General features: G+C 44.5%; 2 long non-coding RNA genes across 4 annotated transcripts; both read left to right on the top strand.

Moving 5' to 3' along the window:
- Positions 1-6,782: 6,782 nt before the first annotated feature.
- On the top strand, positions 6,783-8,826 carry LOC124657918. The gene is made up of 4 exons (XR_006988929.1): positions 6,783-7,163; positions 8,327-8,499; positions 8,602-8,713; positions 8,806-8,826. It is a non-coding gene; the product is annotated as an uncharacterized LOC124657918 (long non-coding RNA).
- A 51-nt stretch (positions 8,827-8,877) lies between these two features.
- On the top strand, positions 8,878-16,375 carry LOC124657917. 3 transcript variants are annotated; one of them, XR_006988928.1, is made up of 8 exons: positions 8,878-9,249; positions 9,845-10,008; positions 10,573-10,745; positions 13,174-13,352; positions 14,165-14,303; positions 14,963-15,122; positions 15,747-15,795; positions 16,215-16,375. It is a non-coding gene; the product is annotated as an uncharacterized LOC124657917 (long non-coding RNA). The 3 variants fall into 3 exon arrangements; XR_006988927.1 differs by having other exon boundaries at positions 9,832-10,008; XR_006988926.1 differs by having other exon boundaries at positions 9,824-10,008.
- Positions 16,376-25,917: the final 9,542 nt, after the last annotated feature.

Here is a 25,917-nt window from a genome sequence, read left to right as displayed (position 1 = left end):
AAAAACCCTTCATCTCTTGACTACTACTGTATCAGCAAAAACAGAACTATAAATAGTTGTAACGTCAATACTACATAAGAGCCGCATGGATCGGACATTCGGACGGTTCCTTCGATCCTGCCATTCAACTCAACCAAATGCCAGGTCATTCGTTCCTTCAATTCCCGATGCAAAAACCATCCAATTTCTTTACTTTCATCTTACTACTACTAGTAAGCCGTCGCGCCTACTCCACCTCCTGCCACCTCTGCGTCGCGGCGAAGGCTTGCCGAGGAGGGTGAGGGCTCGCGCTTGACAAGGCGGCGTGGAGGCAACACCTAGCGACGCATGTCGCTGATGCAGAAGCCGACAGTGCGGCGATGCCACGCCTGCTCCTCCTTCATGGCAATCTGTTTGCATTTCGAGACAACACACAAAACAATACTAAAAAGCCAGGGCGGCACGCTATTTTGGCGCATCAAAATATATAAGTTTTACCTTTACATTGGCATCGAGGGCCTTGGGGGCAAGGAACTTGACCTCATGCGCGTCCTGGACGCGTCCAACCCGGCCTCATCCTTACAATTTTGAAATTGTGAAGCATCAGCTATCAATCAATACATGTTCATGGCCCAGCGCACGGTATATAAGGTAGTAAAGCGCATACAAATGGATATAAGGTAGTAGAAGATTTGTAACAAAAACAGTAGAGTGTGCATGTAAGAGTGTATACAAGACCTTTTAATGGCACATTAAAATACGTTTTTGTCACGTTCAATACCATTTGGTGCAAACTATCCATAAACCGTAAATCATACTATGTAGATAGTCCCAAAAACAATCTATGCAATTTTGGGATCGACCATTTAGATTCCTTAGTCATTACCAGGACATAATCAACAGGAAAGTTATGCACAGCAGCCCAAACAATAGTCCGGCCATCACAATGCTGATAAATTCAGAAAACCAGAACAGTGTTCATGGAAGAAGAAAAGAACTAACAAGTACCGCTGTAATATTATGTGGAAGAGATGTACCAGTGCATCCGAAATAGTCAGTCTCAAAGTGGGTTCTGACAACTTCACTGTGTTGCCATCAATACAGCAAGAACAAATATCAAAACTATTGAGCTTTACCGCACTAATCCTCTAGCTGGCAGGATTATATGTGCAGGTACTCTGGACTATAACATGAGTGCATTGATGCTCAATTTCAAGCGAACAGTATAAGCTGGAACAAAACAAAAGCATATACGTGAAAGAATATCCAAACTATTAACTGACAGTCTCAATTACTGACCCGTGAAGATTAATCTACGGAGAATTTTGAGGCAGAATTAGTACTTTGGCACGAATGAGTACAAGATCCTAAATTAACAAGAATCCTAAAATTAACCAATCTGAACCAAGTAAAAGAATAACATCTCACGGATGAATGTACAAATGAGAGCTCTCAGGATCCAATCGTACACACCAAAATCGCAATTCTCTTTCACTCTGTGGGTGGTGTCATGCAAGATCGAGGAAAGGAGTCTCACCGACGGGCGCGGCCTTGTTCAGGGACTGCTGCGACGGAGCGGGCATATGGTTGAGAAGAGGACACTCGCCGGTATTCACGGCCGCTGGAGGGCTCCACCAGCACGTCGACGCTGCAGAATGACTGGACCAGCGCCATCGCGAGGGAATCGACCGTGAAGAAGGGTCTGCAGCTGCGCCGACGAGTGTGATGGCCGGCACTACCGGTGTCGCCTCGGCTGTGCGGGCGACGCGGTCCCGCGAGCTCGACGGAGCGCCGCGCATCGCTGCACGCGCGCGCCGGCGAGCAAGCCAGCCACGCCGGCATGATTCCGGCCGTCGTGACGGGGCGCCGCCGCCTCTCGTCGCGGGAGAGGACAGAACGGGAGAGGGGAGAGGAGAAGATGCGGTATGGTTGGGGTACGGGCCTCCAGCAAGCTCAAGATAGGCTCACACACTCACACTGGAGTCACGACCCACGTTCCACTCTGCCCGCGACTTTTCTTTTTTCCTTTTAGAAAGTTCTTTTATTTGCCCAAGCCTTTAACCTGGTGCGAGGTTTGGACTAGGCGGTTTGCCTTCCCAACATTAGAGTGAAATGCACCAGCAGTCCTCAAAGTTACCGGCTGTGTCTAAAACAGTCCTTGAACTTAGAATTTGCGTTACTTTAATCCCCCAACTTGCTTTGAATGTCCACCTACGGTCCAAAATACAGAGGTGCACCGTATGCTGCTGAGGTGGCATGGAATCGGGCCCACAGTGGAGCCCAATTGGTGGATCCCACGTGAGCGAACCAGTACAACCCAATCTGTTTTGGGTTACAGACTAGGACGTTAAGTCTTTGTTATTTCTTATTTAATTTTTGTGGTACTTTTAACGTTCTCAAGCTATTGACATCTTCCAGCCGTTCGTTTTTTTTTTTTTTTGAAAATTGTATGCACGTCTATCAACTAGAATAAATGAATCCCCTCAAAAACATACGTCCACTTGTTCTCAGTAGTATTAAAACTAGGATTTTGCAATTTCATTAGGTGTTTCCCAATACAATACCTGCACCGTATTATTCTTCAAATGATTTTGATTATACACAAATAGTACATTTGTTTGAGTACCAAAGAAATGGTTACTGGATATAAATATTTCTTGAATAGTTGAATATATGTGGAGATCCTGTACTAAGGGGATACTAGCTTTAACATCTAAGTTGTGCAGTTTTTTTAAATAATTATTTTTATGAAAATTTGGAAACAATACACATTTTGGGGAAATTACAAAAATAATACGGCATCTTCATGGCACACGCTGATAAGAGCATCTCCAGTCGCGTCCCCCAAACCGTCCCCCAAAGCGATTTGGGGCGCGCCGGTCCCACAAACCCGTTTTTTGTCCGGCGCGGTCCGATACGGTGTCCGGCGACCCGAGCCCGTCCCCGCCCCACAGGGGACGCTCCGGGCACGCCGGACACAAAGAAAAGCGAGGCGAGGCGTGGCGGGACCGACGCGTCGGCGACACATTCAAGTTTGGACCTAACCGTCGCCTACCTCGCCGCTTCTCGCCTCTTCCCGCGCTTTCTTCCCGACGCCTGAAGCAGCGGCGTCTGGTCACCGCCCTACGCATGGAGAGGCGGCGCGCGCAGCAGGAGCTGCGGCGGGGGGCGACGACGGGGTGGGGCCGTCGAACGCACCATCGGGCGGTAAGTAGGCTAGGGTTTAGATGAAATCTAGCCGTTTCATTCAAACTTTGTAATATATAATCAAATTTGAATGGGAACCTTTATTTTTGTGCACTAATATTCATTTGGGGGCGGCGTATGGGGGACACGACTGGGAAGCAACGTCCCCCAAACGCGGCACGAACAAAACACGTCCCCAAACGCTCAATCCGACGCTGTTTAGGGGACGGTTTGGGGATGCTCTAAGTACTTATTGGCACCGGCATCAGCAAAGCTGATAAGTGCCTAGCGGCAGGCCAGCTGGTCACCTATTTTGGGAGCCTTTCGGCGTCGGCTAGGCCGATAAGTACTTATGAGCGTCGACGTGGGCCCCGCCAAGGCCATATTATTTTTGAAATTTCCCGAACGTGTATTTTCTGAAATTTAATAAACAATGTATGATTTAAAAAATAGCCCTAAGTTTGGTAGATTTTCAAACATCCTAGCCTTAAATCAACACATGGAAGTATGTCGATTTTCAAATGTAATTGAACAAGTCGTCTATTATTCATGCACAGTAATTACTATCGTCATTATTATTTTTTGAACTTGTTATCGCTAAGCAAATGAATGAAGTTTATTGACTTTTGCCGTTTAATAAAGTAGCGTTCCTGAGCGAATAGCTGTTTTGATGCAATCGTCTTTAGAAATGTGGGCCAGAGTATACGATCGTGAATTCAAAACTGCGAATCATCTCCTAGCGGCTGTAGTTTTACTTTTTCTTCCACCATTGACTAGTGGGACCCACATGCAAGGAAGATTAGGTGCTGTTGTGGGCTGGCCTGGAACGTTACTGTGGGCCTGATTCCGTGGGTCTCTGTATTTTGGACCGTACATGAACATTGAGAGTAAGTTGGAGGAGTGCAGTGAGGCAAATCGTAAGTTTGAGGACTGTTTTAGACCTAGCCGGTAACTTCGAGGACTGTTGATGCATTTCACTCCCAACATTACCTTGCTGATTTAGTTCAAAAAAAAAACCCTTCCCGATCTGGAACCTTTTATGCCGATGAAGGCTTGAATCTTCATCGTGTGGAATAAGGTATCCACACTCCTCTGAATTCACATGCATGCATGTATAATCTAAGTACAACTGCTGCTTTTATATTTCCATTTCATATATAGGACCAAGTACCTCGACTCACCGCGGTAGAAAACCACGTCAATACAATGTACTACCTCGAACTCCATGCACTAGCTAGCCGGGGTTAAAGCGACATCATAAGGTGGTGTGCGGTAAGCGATGCTCCACATTGATGCATCCATGAAACATGTCGAAGCCATCATCGAAAAAGCTAGCTACTCCTTTCCAATATGGTAAGTAACATCATAGTAGTTCCGACGCTATTCGGAGATCGCTAGCCTCTTTTTTTTGGTTTTCAATGTGCATATAAACTATTGCAACATAAACAAATTACGAGTAAACTCACATAGATCACCATAGTAAATGAAATAATATGGTGTAAAGGATGTCCTTGGGGCCCGCTGAATAGGGGGCACTTAAACTGGTGATGGTCGAATGAAACACTTGAACTTTTTCATGGGGCCTTAATATGGGCATGTAATAGTGGTTTAAAGAGGAAAAACCAATGCACAAATCTGAAATGAAACCTGCTTCATGAACAAGACTATCATGCAAGAATTTTTTAATTTATATTGGCAACCTCCCACTTCAAGGTGGTTGAGACAACTCTTGTTGGAAATTACTCCCTCCATCTCTAAGCATAAGGCGTAATATTTTTTCCAAAATTTCATCAGAGCTTAAGGCTGCTCATAGTGGAGAGTAACTTAGTCTAGTAACATATGTCATGTTACTAGTCTAAGTTAGTATCTCCATAGTGGGTAGTAACTTAGATGTGGTTTCATGCAATGTGTCATTAATTATGTTGTACACTTATATTGCTTTGGGATGTGTGATGTTATGGTAACATAGCTAGTTACCACCTCACTCTCTTTCTTCTTTTATTGGTATGCCATGTCACCAAAATGTCTTGAGATGTGTGATGTTACCACCTATGTTACCTCCACTATGAGCAGTCTAAGGCGTAGGTTGCATGCTGGTTGTAACCTTCCCGAAATACCCTCATCAGGTTTAAATGATCCTTAATATTCGCGCTGTAATTACCACTAGCCAGCCCACCAGCCATCCCCTTTTACTGCACTGGATTTAATTCTCATCAATTCTCTCGCATCTCCTGTGACGTTAATTGGTTGTGCATGCATAGGAATCTCTATAATCAAGGGCGTCATTAATCAGGGGTGCATGCATTGGAGTCTCCCGAGAGAGAATTAAGGAGGAGGTAGCGCTGCATGCAGGGGCAGGCAAGGAAACCTCCTGATTTTTTCTCTCCTGGCTAACGATGCCTCAGCTCTCCTTAATAAACGTGCAAAAATTTATACGCCTTATGCCCTGGTAAGGAGGGAGTATCATGTTTTTCATCCTTGCCTTGGTTGACAAGAAAATGGTTCATTTGTGCAATTGTTTCGAGTCTAAGTAGTTGAGATGCTTTAGTGTAGAATTCCGGGGCATCATCATGCCCCTCGGGTTCTTCTTCCAGCCTGACACATCTAACATTATTCATAACAATGACACAACTATTCTGTTTCGACACTCACACTCCCCAACCACCTCCATCGCATGTTTTCGGCCTTAACCATCGGACAAATAGTGGTGCATCTCCGGCGCTGGTGTGCCCCCTACCCACCCCTATGTTTCATCCCCGCCTTTGTCTCTCATAGAAACTTGCCAGCGTAGGGGGTACTTTGGGTGTAGTAATCTAGGCTAGGTGAGTTGTGCAGGTTTTTGTGTCAGTGATGGAGGATGTGGACACAGGCACCTTTAATCGTTGACGGGTGCTCGACACGCGCCATGAGGGATGGTCGAAAAAAACGTTTTGCTTAGCACGCGGGGTGTTGACTAAAAATTTATTGCCGAGCCATCCGACCAAGGATATATGGTGTTGGAAGACCATGTCGCCGCTAGTCTGGCGCCATGTACATACTAGGTTGATACCCGTTGCCACCGTCGGACTGTGATTCTACGCCGATCTTGTACGTGAGCAAAGTATACCGAAGAATGGTAGGTGTGTGATAAGGATGTTGATGTCGACCGTCTCGTTGTGCGGTGGACTCTAAGCCTATGAACAATGGTGGGTAGTACAAACTAAGGATACTCATGTACGTTTGACCTAGCCCCATGCAACTTGAGGAGTTTACCGATACTCGCTTATACAACAGTACATAAAATTTGCATGCGATGTCTCACCAAAAGGCCGCGTTTTGCCTTTAGGAGTCAGACTTTTATGTTTTTGATGAGTAGAGTGGGCACGAGTCAAACTTTTAACCTGCCAAGGGGGAGACAAAAACTAAGACCGCTACATGTGCGGCCAATGACATCGGTAGAAGCCATCTCCCACGGATCACCCACATGCTGATCTGGACCGTGGACGCCCTAGCGATCCAACGGGTGAAAATGAACCCCATCTATCCTAACGAAAGCTCCTGGATCCCCACCGCTCTCCTCCTCGTATTCACTCCTGGATCCCCGCCGCCTCGGTTCCCCTCCGCATTATCTCCTCCACCCAACGCCCGAGGTAGACCTCCGCCGCCTCTCTGTTCCCCTCTCGCCATTTCCCTTCTCCTGGCCACCCCAGACGACGGAGCACTAGCGGGATCATCCACGCTGGAGCAATGGCGAGCTAGCCCAGCGTAGGGGCCAAGCGGGCCAAGGGCAGGGATGGCCGGAGCTGCAACCGTCGTCCAACGCGGGCGATGGTCAATACCGGCGGGAGGAGCGGGGCACGAGCTGATGGTCGCCTTCGCGAGGTGCTGCTGCAGGTCTGCATTGGGATCTACTGCCGGCGACCTCCTGGACCACCGCCGCGAGCTGCCGCTGCCGGTGACGATCGCGACTTACTGCTGTGCCGGCCACCATTCCGTGTCACAACAGGATGCATCTCCCGGTGAGCTTTCTCTCCTCTATGTTGCCTTGGTAAAGTTTCTTTCTTTCCTTTTTAATTGGATGTGTAGGTACGCAGTACATAGACGCTTGTGTGTATATTAATTCCACAAGTTTTGTTTCAGATCTGGCCAATAGATCGATCTCATCAGCAGCGTATGTCATGTTTATTTTTGGCCGTGTATGTTTAGAGGATTGAACGAGCCTTTGGTGATCCTCAACTTCTCTAGGATGTTGCTCTGTTTTCTGTAGCATCCTTATTATGAATTAAATCCATGTGCAGCATAAGGAATCCGGACGGATCCGCTTAGGCCCTGTGCAGACCGTCGCTCTCTTCTAGCCGAGGATGGTGGCAGACCAGTGGAAGTCTTGCGTAGGCAGTTGTGCTAGCAGTGTTTGTCAGGTATCATGTGTGCTAGTACGACTGAACCCAAATGTGGCCACTGAAGAATCTTGCCTAGTCGCATGCTGCTAGCTGCTTGCTTACAAGTATATTGGGTACTACTACATATGTGGATCCATAGATGGTAGTGTTGTACTGTATGTGTTAGCTGCATATGCCAAGTACAAGCTTGCATACTGCTACTACTTCGAAACCACTTGGTTAATTATGTCGGTTAAAATCAGAACAGATTATTGGCGTGTTGTTTTGATTTGTAAATATAAGAGTTGTATACTGCACTATTTGCTTGTGAATATATAGATAAATGATAAATATTGGTTCTTTCTTTCCTACTGAATTGAAACATGTAGGCTAGTATGTAGTAGATAAAAGCATCTAGTGCATGCAAATCCATCTCACTAATTCAGTGTCGTTTGAATAGGCAGGTTCGTACTATATTTTCTGGTGATGCATACATGAATAGGCAGGTCTTTTCCTCCTTTGTTTGTTATTTCCATCTGTCGCTTGATTGGTTACAATATGTGTTCTGTATGTTAATGGTTGTTTGATCAGTAGTTGTGCTAGTTGTAATTTTTGCTCCCGAGATATTGTGGGAGCTAACGTGTATAAACCTCAATGTAGCATCCTCAAATTTAGGTTACAATATTAATGACAAATTGATAACTGTATGGTCATACGAAGTTTAGCTGGTGATTGCATAGTGGATTGTGTTGTCATTTCATTCCTAAAATCATCAATTATATCTGACCTGCTGCTACTTGCAGTTATAAGAGCACCAAAAATGGACACACTGAAGACCCCTCTTGCTACCGAACGTGCCACGCTTGATGATGTCTCTATGTGGGAGTGGTCTGTTCAGCATATGATGAAGGAGGTGAAGCAGCTGAATGGTTATCCGCCTATTCGGGGAAGCCAACTTGCCTCGTGCGGTTTACCGGTGTGGAACTTTCTATTTCTCTAGAATAAGTATTCTCATCGCGATATTCTGTGTTACTTATGCAATTTTTGTTTTAATATCTTTGGAAGTTTTTGTTTAAAGGTGCACACTGTTAATGAAGAAAAAGGAGAATTTGGCACCGACCAACTAAAACTATGCTGAAATTTTGGCTCCGGTGAAATGATCCGTCCAAGCCACAGGAACAGAACAGAAGGTAGATATCCCCTTAAACATAATGTACTGTTACTACCTTCAAGAGTAGAGTTAGGTCGTTTAACCGCTCCCGCTTTTTTTCTCGTTTTGTAGGTGTACTTTGGGAAAAATTTAGTCTCAAAGGGAAAACGGATGATCGTCAAGGTCAGAAACTCAGTTTATGTTCCGGAGACATACCCTTCCCCTAATGAAGCTCCAGCCTGAGCTTGGGCATGTTAGCAGCTGCATGTACTACCTTCATTCCTTAATATAGGACGCTTTGTTCGCCAATACGTCCTATATCATGGAATAGAGGTAATTTTTTTCGTGAGCGGGCGGTCAGAAGCTCGCTGTGGCCCAAGACTGGTGGAGGGGAGGTGTGGAAGGTAATATGGTGGTCACATTCGTGAGGTGCGGCTATCGGTCTCCATGGGGAGCTGCTGTTGGCGACCACCTGGACCACCTCCCTTAGCTACTGCCGGCGGTGATGTCCTCGACCTCCTGCTGCTGGACAACATTACTTGTCACAATATGATGCCTGGCCAACAATCTGCTGCAGTTGAGCTCCCTCTCCTCCATGTAGACTTCCTAATAAAGCGATCTCTTAGGTCCCTTTGAATCTGTTCTAGTGTACCTGATTGGGATTGGCATGCATCGGACTGTGTCAGATTAGAGACGGGCACCTCATGCTCAGAGATACCCCGATCATGGAAGCACATGAAAATGAATGCTAATCATTCATTCTGTTTTTTCTATTGAATTGACGTTTAGGTCAATATGTAGTAGATAAAAGCATACGTGTATGCAGTAGACATGAATCCATCTCGCTGAAGCCAGTGTCGTTTGAATAGGCAGGTTCATACTATATATTTGCTGGTGATACATACATGTTTCCTTCACAAAATTGGAATGTTGTGTACATTTACAAGAAATGGATGCTCTGCATTTTTTTTTGACTCTGTTTAGATGCTTTTTGGTTCAAATTGTATTGGATTTTCCTGCTCATGCATATTGTTTGTAATATAGGCCATTTATTTGGATAATTATACTGCTTCCAAGCTAGCACATTTTCAGTTTGGTCATACTACTGACTTTCTATTTATGTTTTTTCACTAAGATTTGCTTGCTAAAGTGATGCAGCTATCCTTGGCAGCGGCTATTGGTCCCTGCGAGCTATGTACTGGAGCCTCTTATTTCTAGCTCTGTGGCGCTCTCGCAGCTGGCACGGGTTCAATTGGTTCGGATGTGCCCCTGGAGCTGCCACCGGTCTCCCTCATCGATGGCACGTTCGTACATATGTGGTGTTTATTTCTCCAGGTGTAACTCCCTATCTCTAGCTCTTCTCCTCTGTTATGATCACTAGCAATTTGTAGCTAATAGATGCATTGAATTACTGCCTAGCTAGTCAATGACATATGGCTCACTCAACTTCCCCTGTTTTGCTCTGCTCTGTTGTAGACTATGATATGTAGGAGCAGCCGTACTCCGGCTCGGTACATAATTTGCATTCTTGATGTTGAGGTAGTCTTAGTTTCTTGTTGGAGCTGAATGGTTGTTTTTCGGTAGCTGCTAAGAAAAATTGAATTAGTTAACAATGCATGATCCATATCTCAGCGTTACCTTCTTTGCTTGTTGATAGGGTGCAAATGTTTTAGTTCTGCATATGTATTCTCAAAGTATCATCTCGATGATTCGTATGACCATAATTGCTGATTTATGGGCATGTTTGTGCCCGAATGGTGTTGCTGCAGTGATGTACCTAGTATATGCAAACAAAGATATTTCTTACATGTTGTGTGCTTTTACTTGATTTTGCGTCCCTCTTATTTTCCTAACAATCAGACTGAATTTTGTGCTTGTTTGGAACTTATCTACTACCAGACCTGAGACCCTGTCGAGCATGTGAAGGTGGATCTAGCATCGTCATAGGCGTACCTGCATGCTGCTGGGCATGTGGCCTCCTGCTAGTAGATGGTCAGCTCCCGCGCAGCCAGTGTGTTGTATTCGCCTCCTTTGCAGTAATAGCGCACTTACTGGCGCTGTCTTCGAAGAAGGTAGTACTTCTGCAACGACCCTCTGTGTTGTGATGGATGGACTGATGAATGAGCTGTTTTCATCAATAGCTTATACATTTCTGTGTTCTCTGGATGAATTCTCACAGTGGATAGTTTGTTCGTTGGCTTCCATTTTGAACTGATTACACGTATATTGCATGCTTTCTCCTTAATTCGCATGTGGTTGTACTTTGTTTCAATGTTGGAATGGTTTTCTCTACTTAAACATAGATTTGTGGCAACTTTTAGGTGTCTCCCAATCTTGTTACTTGAGACTGTTTTTGAGTTTAGAGTGTTTCTTCTCTCCTCCTACCTTGTGATCCTATGCTACTGGTGCTAGTGGCGCTTTACTACTGAGAATGATGTACATTGTTATGTAATGCTCTAGCTCCTGGTTTCTGATTTACTAGGTGATGATGATACTTGCTTTCACTTGCTGATTTTCTTATTTTTTCGAGAAAACGCGAAGGACCTTTGCAGAGGGGTTTAGGAGTTGCGTGCTTTGCACCTTCGAGCCAGGTGATGATGGAATCATCCTTGTCACTTGGTGTTCGACATGGTATGTGCAGCCAGGCCAGGCCTCGTGCCAGATCTGTTTGGTGAAGGGACGCTCGATGAGCAGGTGGCGCATGGTTTCAGGCTCTTCGTCGCACAACAGGCATCGCGTGTGGTGCTGCAAGCCCCTCCTTGCCAGGGGATCCGTTTTCCAGCAGCGGTTATGGAAGGCCAACCAGTGGATAAGCTTGACGTGGGGCAGCGCCCAAGTTTTCCAGATGTGCTTCTTTTTCATTTACTGTGTTCTTACGCTGCTACAGGTGTTTTTTCATACTCTCCTTGATAGTTATGAAGTTGAGTTGCTGGGTTTCTTAAGTCGATAAGAAGGCTGCTTTAGAAGTGTTAACTACCTGTGACTTTATTTTTGATATGCCAAGTAGTGGCTTTTGTCTTGGCTTTAGCTGTTTGTTGAATGTTGGCTTGAGTTGGCTGAGTGTTTTGGATAGAAATATGTGGCTTTCTAGTAGGAGAACCGCGAGCTGGCGGACGCCATCGCTGCTAGGGACGAGTTGTAATTTTCAAAATATGTTGATTTTGTAGACTTAATCAATGTCAACCTTAAACCTGGAGTTCTAATATAAAAGGGTTGCGTATGCAATGTTGCTGGTTGAAATTGCTGGCGCTGATCTGGACTAGATAGTTTCTGATTCAACACACTATATGGTGCCTAACATGAATCCTGTTTTTTCTCTTTTTGCTGGATATCTTGCTACTTATCTTGATACGAATCTCGTTGAGTCTAGTGTTTTTGGGTGTTCGGTGCCATAGCTATTAATACACTGAAAAAGTTGATATGTGTTGGTAAAGTTTGTGTGTGCATTAGAGGTTTTGTATGTGGTGGTAAAGTCTTGCTGGTTTAGTATCCATTTCTTTTCTACAGTTTGAGGAGTAGAAGTTACTAGGTGGTGACAACACTCCTTTCTTGCTTCCTTCTACTCCATGATAGCTATCTTCTAAGGTGATGTGTGTCTTTTGGTATGCCGAGTGGCTTTGTTGTTGACAACACTCCTTTCTTGATGCCTTATACTACTTGCAGCTATCTTTTGGTATGCCGATTGGCTTTGCAGCGTATGTGGTTTAATGGTTGGATGCAATTGGTTTTCTTTTAGCATCTTCGAACAAATATGGGTTTAGCTGGATTAAAACACGAAAGCTAAACCACATACCTAAATAAGTTTCCTTTTGACTAATTATGATGCTTACCTTATTACATATTTCAGATTTTTAGGATTAAATTTCGGTGTGAGCAAGTCCACGTACACCCAGATACGTTTCAATATTGGTTAGATCTAAACATCAGCTTGTGGTGTGCAAAATTAGCTATCGCTAGCTGCTCAAGATGCATAAATACAACGTGCTATCGCTGCCCCTTTGCTCTTCATTGCAGATATATATAAAAAAATCGAAATAAGACATGTTTATATGAACGTGAATCAAGATTTAAGATCGATATCTACTGATTTCCATTCCATTTTAATTAGGAAAGTGTAGCATTATCTTAATGCATGAATCGGTTCAGAAATGTTTGACAATAGTTATTTTATTGGCCAAGGATTCTGAGTTCTCTTTATTTAGTTTACTTTAGAATCGGAATTTATCTGTTAGTTCTTGTGTGTAGCATTTTAGTTGGTGCCGGTTCTAGATTTCTATCTTACTTAGTTAGCATCTGAATCTTTTAGGCACGTGAAATCAAGTGAATAATATAACTTCCATCTAATTAGTAATTGTTCATTTTAATTTTGAATTTTAGGATCGTTGAGTTGCTTGCTTACCTTCTAAATGAAGGACATTTCTTATTTTTACTGAACCTTTTAAGACTGAAAATTTATGATAAAATGTCCTGTGTTTAATGGTCATTTCTTTTTTAACACAGAAAGTTTGAGCGGGAAGAGCTGCGTTGTGTGCTCACGGGTGGTGAACATGCCAGAAACCCTGCTACCGCGGCCTGGGCCGAGAGTCATGCGAGTATCCCCTGCCCTGACCTAGCCGATGACCCAAGCCTGATGCTACGGCCATGTATGTCTTCATTGAGTGTGATTCTGCCATAGTGAGGTATGCTTGCTGTGAATGAGGCTCCTACACCAAGATTCAATTTTGTTTACTACTTACTGCGATGTGATGTTCGGCATCTTTGATTATTGTGTGCGCTTGATTTCGGATGTCGAAATCAATTGAACATATGTCTTAATCTCTACTACTGTCTTAATCTCTATGATTTTTATCTTGTGAATGGGGTTTTCATCTTAAAATATCAGTGGCCTTTGCTATTATACACTATCAGTGGCCTTTACGTTAATTATGTAGCAACACATACTTCTATATGTGATTGTAGGCCTTTGCATATTTTTTGAAGATGGGTTACTAAAATAACTGCTAGTTACAGGTCAGAAGTTTACGCATGTCCTCTGTACTCCAAAGCTGCCATTCTCCGAAGCATAAAACTTATTTTTATATTGCGTTTTTGCGATTCTGAAGACAGTTTCATGTTTATGCCAATTTCTATGATGTATGGTCCCTTGTCTTTTTTGTTTCCAGCTAGTTTGATTCACTTGCTGAATATACGCTAGGTTATTTTTTTCCAACGATTCAATTGATGTGCCAAGTTGGTGATGGTATACGTGCTATGTTTTGTGAAATAGTCTACTATGATTGATTAAAATTTTAATCCTGACTTTTGTTCTGGTTCTTTTTTCTTATCTTTAATGCCACGATGTTCACAATAATTCCACAAGTGACTTGTTAATATAGCAAACATGTAGAAGTACGAGTGCTCTGTGTTGTGTGGGTTAAGTAAACCGCTCTTCTTTTTTCACTTTTTGCCAATTTCAGTGTACTGACCATGTGTTGTTCTTTTTTTTCTCAAGGGTAAGGAGTTAGGGAAGCTGGAACCAATAGCCATACTACTTGGAAGCTGGATGACCCAGGGACGTCTGTGACATGTCTTGGTCTCGCCATCGTGCTAGTTGGTTCTCCTTTTTTGCTGATATCATCAATTGCGCGATGGTAAGCTTTATGTGGCTTCTGAAAGCTGAATTTGAACCTCCAAGATATGCTAATCTGCATGAAATTGTTTGTTTGGTATAGCTGCCATATTAACTTTGGGAAATGCGCTTACAAGAGTATCCTAACTAGTTCCTTGTTTCTGCTTGTTAATAGTGTTATTCCGCATGGGATCTTGATCTTTTACTATTTCAGAAAAGAAGCCGTGATGCTTAGAATTATAATTTCATCTATTTTACATGGTACGAAATCTTGGTAACATGTAGATGTCCAAGTGCTTCCATGTTTACAGTAGGAGATCTGATTTATTTTTTGCCAACCTAATGGCCTTAAATTACTTGGTAGTGTGGCACTAGAAGTAATATGGTTATGTGGACATGTTCAAATTTTTCTTATGGAAAGCAAATCTAGTATTTGCATGTGAGGTTGATTGATGTGATTAAATTTTTTTCTATGTGTATTTGGAAATGCTCTGCCAATGCGCCCATTCATCTCGCCAATGGTCTGATCATATCAGCTACGTATATCGATGGATTTATATGTTCTGCAGATCTTGTTTTCATAAACTAGTTATTAGCTTTGTTGTTGTGCTGATTCTGATTATGAAATAATAATTAAGAGCAGAGTGTGTTGTACTTGACCATGTGTTGTTCTTCTTCAAGGGCAAGGAGGAGGCAAGATGGGACCAGTAGCTGCACTACTTCAAATACGGAGGACCCAGGACCCAGGGACAATCGACACAGGATCCATGCCTTTGTTTCGCCATCTACCTTTTCTGATTCTACGTACCTAGCTGAGTTGATGATCAACAGTTGCACAATGGTAAGATTTCTGTATACCCCATATATAAATGTCAGTTTAAATATTTGAGTTGTGGCGTATGTGCATGAAATCGTTTATTTGGTGCAGCTACCATCTTAACTCTAGTGGAATGTGCTTACAAGATGATCATAACTAGTGCCTTGTTTCTGCTTGTTATTAGCGCGAGTTCGTATGGTTGTATGTGTCTCGAGATGTGCAAATGTTGTCATTTTTGCAGTCAGAATTCTACTATACTTTTTGCCAAACAAATGACAGAAACGATTAAACTAATGACAAACAAATTATTTTCCAAACAAATGCCGCCGTCGTCACCATGGGTTCCTTGTATGTGATATTTAGGATTCGGTGGGGTTCAATTTAGTTGCTAGCCGCTGTCCTGATCTTAGTGTACTAATTGCATTTGTGGGTATTTATCGCTGTCTAGGGGAGGTTAACACATACATATGTGCATGATGTCCTTTCCTTTTTGTTTCAAATTTACCAGCAATCACCACATGATGGGTAAATCTAACCCAAGTGTTGCCCTGGAAATAAATTAGGATCCGAGTTTCTTATATATTCTATGTGCAATCTTATTGTTTATTGCTAGAAGTTAACCTGTGTCTTTCCCTCGTGCGGTTGTAGGCCTTGGTGTTGAAAATCGATGGCATTCCTCTACGTCTCCGTGTTTTGGGTAAGCTCCTGCTTTCCCTCTTATCTCCTCTAGGTTTTTGTTTTGTAATCTGGGCTTTGGCCGATGAGTACTACTTTGGTTCCTTGTATGTGTTATTTAGGATTCGGTGGGGTTCAATTTAGTTGCTAGCCGTTGTCCTGATCTTAGTGTACTAAGTGCATTTGTGGGTATATATCGCTATGATGTTGCTGAGGTTAGAATTTATGTCGAAATACTCAATGCATGGCCAGGTTTATTCCCTTTGTATGGGTGATCCACCTTCTTCACTATGGAGATGATTTAACTCATAACTTAGGCCACTGCATACAAGATTGTGAAACCTGCTTTTATTTGGGTCTCAAATACTCGCCCCCTATAAGTAATTATATAAAGTAGTATTGGTAAACATGGCAATGATGTCTTGTTTCTCTTTTCTGCAGGTCTGCGCTTGGTGTGGTGCAAAGGTTGGGCGAGGACTACATGGCTTTGCATGACTCCCATGTTGATCGTTGACCAGAGGTTGGGCGAGGATGACATGGCTCTACCGTTGACTGTTGAACGCAGCTATGTGTTTAGTTCTGCTAGCCTTCGGATGCTTACGTTGATTTATGTAATAATAATGTCCCAGCTATTTCTGTCCAGTTGATTGGAACTTGTAGTAATAATTGTGTACTTGTTCCCTTGAATTTTCCTTTAATTAAAATTAAAATTGTGGCTGATTTGTGTGTTCAAATGAGGCACGACTTAGATATGCTTTCGAGTTTAGACACTTGTATTGCTTGCCATTTCGTATGTGGTGTGAATGTCCTAAAATCAATGGACGCAACTGGCCAAATTTTCCAACATAACTACTACTATGAAATGGTTTTGAGGTTATGTACCAATCAGTTGTTCCTAGCCTGTGTCTACAGATGAAGGCGGGATAATCTGGATTGCATGTTAGCCTGTAAGTACAAGCAGAGCCCCATCTTTGGAGTACTTTTGTTTATTTATTTTCCCCATCGATTAGTCCCCCTTCTGCTTTTAGATTATGAATTGTTGCCTATACATTTGTTGAGGTAAAGAACATGGGTATTAGCCGAAATATTCTAACTAATTTTCCTCTAGCTAGCTGATATATTAGTGTCAGGAACATCCATTGGGAAAGTCAGGGGCTAATGAAGCTATCACCATCGATTTGTTTTTGTTGCAACTAAAGCTGAAAGAGCATTCGATGATGTAGCAATTTGGTCCACACTTTTTTTTGGTTTTACACTTTGAGCTACCTCTGTCTTGAATTGGGATGTTTTTCCGTGCATGAGTAAGACCAGAATGGATATGCATATTTGATCTGAATATAAATGGAATGCACGAATGTAAATAGCAATGTGCAAACAATTAAGTACTACATATGTGGTGGTTCTAGTCCTGACTATAGCAATGTGCAAATAATTAAGTACTACAGATGTGGTGGTTCTAGTCCCGACTATATAACTCTGGCCACTAAAAACTGATAAATTTGCAAATTATTAACTTAGAAAACCGTCAATTTAAAGTAAACATGGTGTAGCTTGTAGTGAATAAAAAAGTGGAGAAGCTTATCTTATTCCTACTTTTCCAGGTAGCTGTATCAATTGTATTTTGAGTCTGCAGACGCAGGTATATAATGCACATGGAGGGAGGCCGTCCAACTAACTTGCTAACTAAGAACCGAGCTGTCGGCCGCACGCGATTCATTGGTTGGTTTTCTTGGATTCCACCCCAAAATTAAGCAGACCAATGACCTTCTCCATGGCGCTGCAATTATGGAAGCCAACATAGCAATCCGTGGATTACCCATCCCACCCGTCCATAGGAGCAACCAAGAGAAAGGACAAACGTTGGATCCAGATCCCCCAATCCTATCAGAATCCCAACATGTTTTCCCTCCAGAGTGAGCCTATAAGTACAAAGCCATACCAAAACCGCGGGCGGCATCGCGTGCGTGACTTGTGACTTTGGACTTTGGCGAGGCGAGGTCGAGGTCGAGGCCATGGTGCTCCGGATGGCTTGGGCGGCTAGGGAGCAGTGGACACTCTATCTTCGTCCATGTGGCTGGTTGCAGCAGCAGGTGACTTCCCTGGACTTTGTTTCTGTCTTTCCCTTGTTATTTTTGTTCCCAAAGCATGTCAGCATCTACCCCTTCGCTTCTCTGTAATAAGAAGAAAAGAGACCACGGAATGGAACTAGAGACCATGGTGCTCCGGATGGATTGGGCGGCTAGGGAGCAGTCGTCACTCAGTCTTCGTACCTCCACTGCGACCAGTCGATGAAGTCGGGTGTGTCAACCATAGCAACTTCCGCATACTTCACCTCTCGTGAGAATTTCTTGATTTCCCTTTTTGAAAAACTGGTTTTATGGATCATGTTGACCTGTCCACATGGCTCTGGGAACGCTTCGGCAGGTACATACTTGTCCCTTTCCATCGGTTCATATGGTTCTGGCACGTACGGTTCTGGCGGATAGTTGTAAGACCTTGTCCTCTTTTCCATTGCATGAACTCTTGATGTAGCTTCAGCCCTGAGATCATCACAGAACTGTCGAATCTCCAGGAAGTGTCGGCAGTTCCTTAGCAAATGGCTGGATTTCTCTCGCCCATCCTTCGGATCAATGTAAGAGTGAAGGTAGCATGGTGCCTCGAGTTGCTCCGTGGCCGATAGATACGGTGAAAGGGCGCGGCCATGGATCGGCTGCACGTCCTCCTGTCCCCGTTCGGACTGGCGAGGATGGGGCGCCAAACGTTCTTCCTCTCCACGGTGCAAATCCCTTCGCCTTCTCTTTCGCCCTGTTGTGAGGTCGAAACTTCCTCCGCTACCTCCTCGCACGCTTCTGGGCGGGATTTCCAAAGCTGCTGCCGAAGTGTCATCTACCGAAACTGAGGCCCTCGAACCAGATGAGTCTGTCCTAGGGAGGCGAAGAAAGCCTCCGGAGTCGATGATGAAGTGAACGCCTCCAAAAGTGGCGGTCATGTCGTCGCACGATTCTGCAGGAATCGAGCGCGGCGGCTTGAGGTGTGGTACGAACTCGAAGGATCCGCAAATGTTTATCGGGTACCTAACGCGTCCGTTAGGATTTTTCTTCGTATCTGTTGATACGGATAAAAGTAGCAGAGCGCAGTCTTTGGCGATGCCACGCCCAGCAGAACGGATCTGGGGTCTTACCTTCGCAAATTTGCGGCATTCAGAAATTGATCGCAACTTTGGCGTTCTGAGAATATATTGTCGAGTGCCTTGTTCGGCTGATGCAACGACCCATTTTGCGAGTTCTTCTATATTTTTCTCTCGGGCTTGATGAGACAACCGAATATATTGGTTCTTCTATATTGTCGTCAGGCACATCGCCGATGCTCTTGCTCAGAACAAATGACGAGTCAATGGACCCGAAGATTTGTCCATCCTCTTTTTTTTCCTCCCCTTTTTTTCTTCTCCTCTTTTTTTTTTTTTTTTTTTTGGGTTTCTCCTTGATGATAATTTCGTCGAGTTCCTCCCTCAGGAAAATTTCTTCGGGTCCTCCTTGAGGACAATTCTTCGGCAACTCCTTGAAGATAAGTCTTCGGCAACTCCTTGAAGATAATTCTTCGGGTCCTCCTTGAATAAAATTTCATTGGGTTCTCTTTTGAAGAAAATTTCGTCGGGTTCTCTCACAATTTTATCGGGTTCCTCCCTCGAAGAAGATTTCGTCGGGTGCTATTTTGATTTCGTCGGGTTCCTCCCTGAAGAAGATTTTGTCGGGTTCTCTCTTGAAGAAAATTTCGTCGGGTGCTCTTTTATATACTTTGAAATTTGCTATCTCCTGCACAAATAAACAAACTTTTTCTATCTTTTCCTTGACTCTCTTTTTCGCATGCGGTGTTAGATGTTCGGATTTGATGATATGTAAAGTGAATATATGCCGTGCAGCCCCCGAGCGTCGGGTGCAGCAAAAGTAAATGATAATCAACTTTGTGCAAAATAAAAGAACACTTAGCTTTTTGGACACGATGAAGTCGATGCATGATGAAGTCTTCGAGTGTAGATAAGAAATCCAGCCAAAGTAGAAACTACCAAATAGCAAAAGTGGATGCCGCGAAATTGTTGATGAAGAAATAGCCAAGCCCCGAGCGTTGCTGAGGTGATGTCATGATTGTTGTGTCGCAGTCGTGACCCAAGGCGAAATCGTTGTCGAGCCCCCGAGCGTTAGGCGCGACGTCGGCGTCATATTTGGTGAAGCCATTAAAGATGAAGCCATAGACAATAATATACGAAGATGAATCCCAGGTGAAGTATTTGAGATGAATCCATATTGAAGATTACGCCATTAAATATAGAGCATATATTGAAGATAAGCCCGTCGATATCATAGAGGATGAATCCATTGGCCCGAAGAATCCAGTAATAATCATAGAAAATGAATCCGCTGATATCATAGAGAATGAATCCATTGATCCGAAGAAAATAGTTCTAGTAATAACCATAGAAGATGAATCCATTGATCCGAAAAATCCAGTAATAACCATAGAAGATGAATCCATTGTCCCGGAAACACATCGGGTAATGTTGTATAATAGTGAACCAATAATCACCCGAAGAAAATCAATCCAATCAAGCCGAAACAAATAAATCCAGTACACCGAAGAAGATAAATCCACAAGTAACCGAGTATATTTGTGATAACGAAATAATGGCGCAGCCCCAAATGTCGGGTAAATTTGCTGTAATGATGTAATGGTGCAGCCCCGAGTATTCGGATGTGAGGAAAGTAAATAAATAATTGAATCTTGAAGGAAGAGGAAAACTTAGCTTTTCATCAGGTACGGCAAAGCCGATGTGGACGCAAATCGTTTCTCGGACGCGGTTTGTAGTCTCGTGGCGCCTGGCCGGAAGTAATAGATGCGGCCGACATAGTCGATGAAGAAGATGCGGTCGATGTGGCGGATCCACGACGGGCGAGCCCCGAGCATGTTGAGTTCACAATGCTGAATCCACGACACGCGAGCCCCCGAGCATGACAGGTGCATGATGTTGAGTGCGTGACGGCGGATGTATGATGGCGAAAACATGATCGACACAGCAAAGTGGTCGGAGCTTATTTCGATCTGCTGATAAGCGGGCAAATAACAATACGAGCCGCCAAAAAATATTTAACCAAGGATCCACGCTGTTGCTTGTCTAATTTTGCGAGATAGCTTGATCTATGTAGAGTAGTAGAAACAAGCAACTCATACTACCAAATAATGCGCTAATGGAAGAATAAGAAGACCCACGTAGTAGTAATTGTATGCATGTACGTAAGGTAGTAAGAATAGTACTTAGCTTTGCTTTTTTTTTTTCTGTAGAAGTCGATCGAGTCTTTAGTTCCCGTGGCTTTGTTTAGCCGCAATCCATCCACACAATCCGGCCACGCACGCAGCCTTGACTAAACAAGGTCTAGTTCCTTTTTTTAATCCAATCTGACGAGTTCGGTTGACACACGTTCTTGAATGTGTTCTGCAGCTGCTCGTGGAAGACGATGTTGATGATGAGCCTCAGAACCCGCTGTTTCGCCCCGCGCTTGTTGTACGCGAAGAAAAATCCGGCCGGCTGGCAGTAGTTGATGACGAATTTGATAGATCCTGCCCCGCGCTTGTTGTACGCGAAGAAAAAATCCGGCCGGCTGCCAGTAGTTGATGACGAACTTGATAGATCCCGCCCGGATGACAAAATCCAACTGTCGCTAATTCCCACAGACGGCGCCAATTGACGAGGGAATACCTCGGCAATGCCTACGTATTGTAGACTAGGGTTTCGGGAGAGCGACGATGGAGATTCCGGGGTCGAGATTAGGCACACGATGTACCCAGCTTCGGGTCCCCTCGGTGGAGGATCCCTACGTGCTGCTAGCAATCCACTATATGGTCACAATATGTTTACATGGTGCCGCTGTAGCGGAGTTATGTTGTCTATATTCTGTCTATCTATTGTCCTCTCTCTTTCGGGTACCCTGGCTAGCTTTATATATGCAACCAGCCTAGGGTTTTACAAGAGTCCTAGTCGACTACTTCTTCGGGTTGCCTTGTTGGGCCTTCTCCATATTTGGTCTTCTCCATATTGGGCCGAGCCAGGTATACTAATAATGGGTACCCGAAGGGTATGCCCATGTCGGCCGGATCCGGCGTCCGACTTGTATAGCGATAGACTAGGTATAGTCTTCGATGCTAGGGTTTGCCCCTCCCCTTGTTTCTCTGCTCCGGCGGCGGTGGCGGGGTTCAATAATATACCTCCGGATCCGAGGTTGATGAGGTTGTTTCTGCCTTCGTCAATCGAAGATCTGGCTCGGCTGTGTGTGTGTCCAGGAGGGGTTGTCGAGGTGGCGGCGGCGGATCGGATGTGGACTTTTGTTCCCCTCTCTCCGCTACCCCTTCACCGGATTTGTATAGGAGTAGCGCTGGTACTAGATGTCAACAAGTTCCAGAGGTTGGCTTGGCCGACGCGGGCTGTGGTAGCGGGCGGGCGAGGCGGCAGTTTACCATCGACCTTGTTGATTGGTTCCGGCAGCGTGGTGACTCGGACAAGCTCGGGGCTCTCCTCGGCCCATGTTCCCCAAAGAAGGCAATCCCGCCGGGCGCGGCAGGTGCGGATTGAGGTCCACAAGGCAGCTGTGTCTGCGGGGGTGCTCCTCCGAGTTTTGGTGTGTGGATGCCATCTCCTTCCCTTCCGGCGTCTTCAACAACGGCGGCTGTAGGAGGTGCTCGTCGGCGTCCTGCACAGAGATCTTCAGGGCATCTTTGTAATTTTCTTCTTTCGCAAGGTCTTTTGTGCAAAGTGTTGGCACAACTGGTGTTTCTGGAGTGTTCGTGATGTTGCTGCGTTGTAACCAAATGTTTTTTTAATGTATGCATGGTAACTTCCATCGAAAAAATAAAACACATGCTTACTTTTTTGCATTGCTTTTTTGGACCTTTTACACCCTTAACCTTTTTCTTGGGGCCCTAATATTGGTATGTAAGTGTGATTTTAATAGGAAAATCCAATACGACACAACTCTGAAATGGAATTTGGTTCATAAACAAGACCACCCCGCAGGAAAATTACAGAAATGTACCATGTATTAGAGCTAATGCATGTGTTGCCTTTTATTTCCATTTCCTTTATATGATTTATGACTTTCCAAAAAAAAAGTACAATCTTGAAACGCATGTAGGTTTATAGTACCGACATATATAGGAAAAGCCAAAGTATAATTTTGAAACGACATTTGCTTCACTATTAGGACAATCTTGCATAAAGATTATAGATTTGATGTGCATAACTCCCACTTGAATGCCACCGACACAAATTTTGTAGGAACATGTAATATTTTTTGAGTTGGTAACTTTCATATGCATTGTTCTAACATAATTTTGTAGCTGGGTGTAGTAGGCTATGTGAGTTGCACATGTTTTGTTGTCAGCGATGGATGACGCAAACACAGCGTCATCGACGGGTGCTTGACACGTGCCATGGGCGATGGTCGAAAAAAGGTTTTGCTCAGCACACAGGGCATTGACTAAAAAATTATTGCCGAGCTACCTGACCAAGGATATATGGTGTTGGACGACCATGCCATCGCTAGTCTGGTGCCATGTACATACTAGGTTGATAGTCCTTGTTGCCACCGCCGGGTTATGGTTCTCCGCCGTTCTTATACGAAAGAATGGTAGCTAGGTGTGTCACAAGAATGTTGACGAAGTTGGTTATCGGGTGTCTCATCGGGCGGTGGATTCTAAACCTACGAACAATGGTGGGTACAAGGAGATCGATGGTTGGTGCTAAGGATACTCATGTACTCCCTCCGTCTACATATAAGTTTGACAAGATAAATTATCATGTGTGACCTAGCCGCACCATTGACGCCCTATCCCATCCAACGGGTGAAAACTAGTCCCATGGAAAGCACAGGCTGCACTGTAGGCACACCACTCTCCTCGCATTCACTCCGCCGCCTCGGTTCCCCTCCGCCATTATCTCCTCCAACTCCCAAGACCGCCGCCGCCTCCACATTATCTCCTCCACCCAACTCCCTTGACTGCGGCCTCCTCTATGTTCCCCTCACGCGATTTCGCTCCTCCTATCCACCCCACACGACGGAGCACTCGCGGGAGCATCCACGCTAGACCAATGGCGAGCTACCCAGCGAAGGGGCCATGGGCGGAGCTGCACCCGTCGTCCAACGCGGGCGACGGCCGCGGCCGGTCGGAGGAGCGGGGGACGAGCTGATGGTCGCCTTCGCGAGGTGCTGCTACAGGCCCTAATGGGGGTCTGCTGCCGGCGACCTCCTGGCCCACCTCCGCGAGCTGCCGCTGCTGGTGACGTCCGCGACTTCCTGCTGTGCCGGCCACTATTCCGTGTCATAGCAGGACGCATCTCACGGTGAGCTTTCACTCCTCCATGTAGCCCTGCTAAAATTTCTTTCTTTCCTTCCCTCTTAATCGAATGTGTAGGTCCGCAGGCAGTAGATAGACGCTTGTGCGTATATTAATCTCACAAGTTTCGTTTCAAATCTGACCGATAGATGGATCTCATCAGCAGCGTATATCATGTTTGTTTTTGGGCTCCTCTGTTTAGAGGACTGAACGAGCCTTTGGCGATCCTCAACTTCTCCAGGATAGGATGATGTTGCTCTCTCTTCTCTCTGGCCTCGTGATTGTGAATTGAATCCATGTGCAGCACAAGGGATCCAGGCGGATCTGCTGAACAAAGTCCCTGTGCATACCATCGCTCTCTTTCTGGCCGAGGATAGTGGCCAGTGCAGACCAGTGGAATTCTTGCGTAGGCAGTTGTGGTAGTAGTATTTGTCAAGTATCCTTCCTCTGCGTGCTAGTGCTAGTACAACTGAACCCAAGTGTGGTCACTGAAGAATCTCACCTCGTTGCCTGCTGCTAGCTGCATCTGTACAAGTATATTACAGTAGGTACTACTATATATATGTAGATCGGTAGCTGCTAGTGTTGTACTGCACAAGTTAGCTGCATATGCAAAGTACCTCCTGGCCCACCTCCGCGAGCTACCGCTGCCGGTGACGCGACCACTATTCCGTGTCACAGCAGGACGCATCTCTCGGTGATCCCTCACTCCTCCATGTTGCCTTGCTAAAATTTCTTTCTTTCCTTCCCTTTTGATTGAATGTTTAGGTCTGTAGGCAGTAGATAGATGCTTGCGCGTATATTAATCTGACCGATAGATGGATCTCATCAGCAGTGTATATCATGTTTGTTTTTGGGCTTGGACTGAATGAGCCTTTGGTGATCCTCAACCTCTCTTGGATGATGTTGCTCTGTCTTCTCTGTGGCATCGTTATTGTGAATTGAATCCATGTGGAGCACAAGGGATCCAGGCGGATCCGCTGAACAAAGACCCTCTGCAGACCGTCGCTCTCTTTCTGGCCGAGGATGGTGGCCGGTGTAGATCAGTGGAATTATTGCGTATGCAGTTGTGGTAGTAGTGTTTGTCAAGTATCCTGCGTGTGCGTGCTAGTGCTAGTACGACTGAACACAAGTGTGGTCACTGAAGAATCTCACCTTGTTGCCTGCTGCTAGCTGCATGCGTACAACTATATTACAGTAGGTACTACTATATATGTGGATTGGTAGCTGCTAGTTTTGTACTATACATGTTAGCTGCATATGCAAGTACAAGCTCGCGTACTGCTACTACTTGGAAAAGGCCACTTCGGTTATTATGTCGGTTAAAATAAAAACGGATTATTTGCGTGTTGTTTGACTCGTACTCCTTAATCTTCAGATAAGATGAGTTCAGAGTCAAGAAATGTGAGTTGTTCAGAAGAAATTCTCGGTTTTTGTAACACGCTACTTGCCAAAAATTAAGAGGTCTGCAGAGCTATATATTGTTGCATTGTTGGTCAGATGACATGTCCATTGCGAAGACACTTTAGTGCCTGTCATTGCATCTCTATAGTTGGTTATGCCTCAGTAGTAATATGCATTGAGTTGGTCTTAATTAATTCATCAGAAAGTTGTGAAGTGCTTAGTGCAAGCTTTTTAATCTATGGTCTTATTCCTCCTCTGTTTGTTATCTACTGTTCATTTGTTCCAATATGTGTCACTGTACGTTAACAATTGGTTGATCAGTAGTTGTGCTAGTTGTAATTTTGGCTCCCAAGATATTGTC

The sequence above is a fragment of the Lolium rigidum genome, chromosome 5 (genome assembly GCF_022539505.1).
Source record: "Lolium rigidum isolate FL_2022 chromosome 5, APGP_CSIRO_Lrig_0.1, whole genome shotgun sequence".
Lineage (NCBI taxonomy): Eukaryota > Viridiplantae > Streptophyta > Magnoliopsida > Poales > Poaceae > Lolium > Lolium rigidum.
Note: the sequence above shows the minus strand (reverse complement) of the source record. Positions and strands in the feature narration are given on the sequence as shown.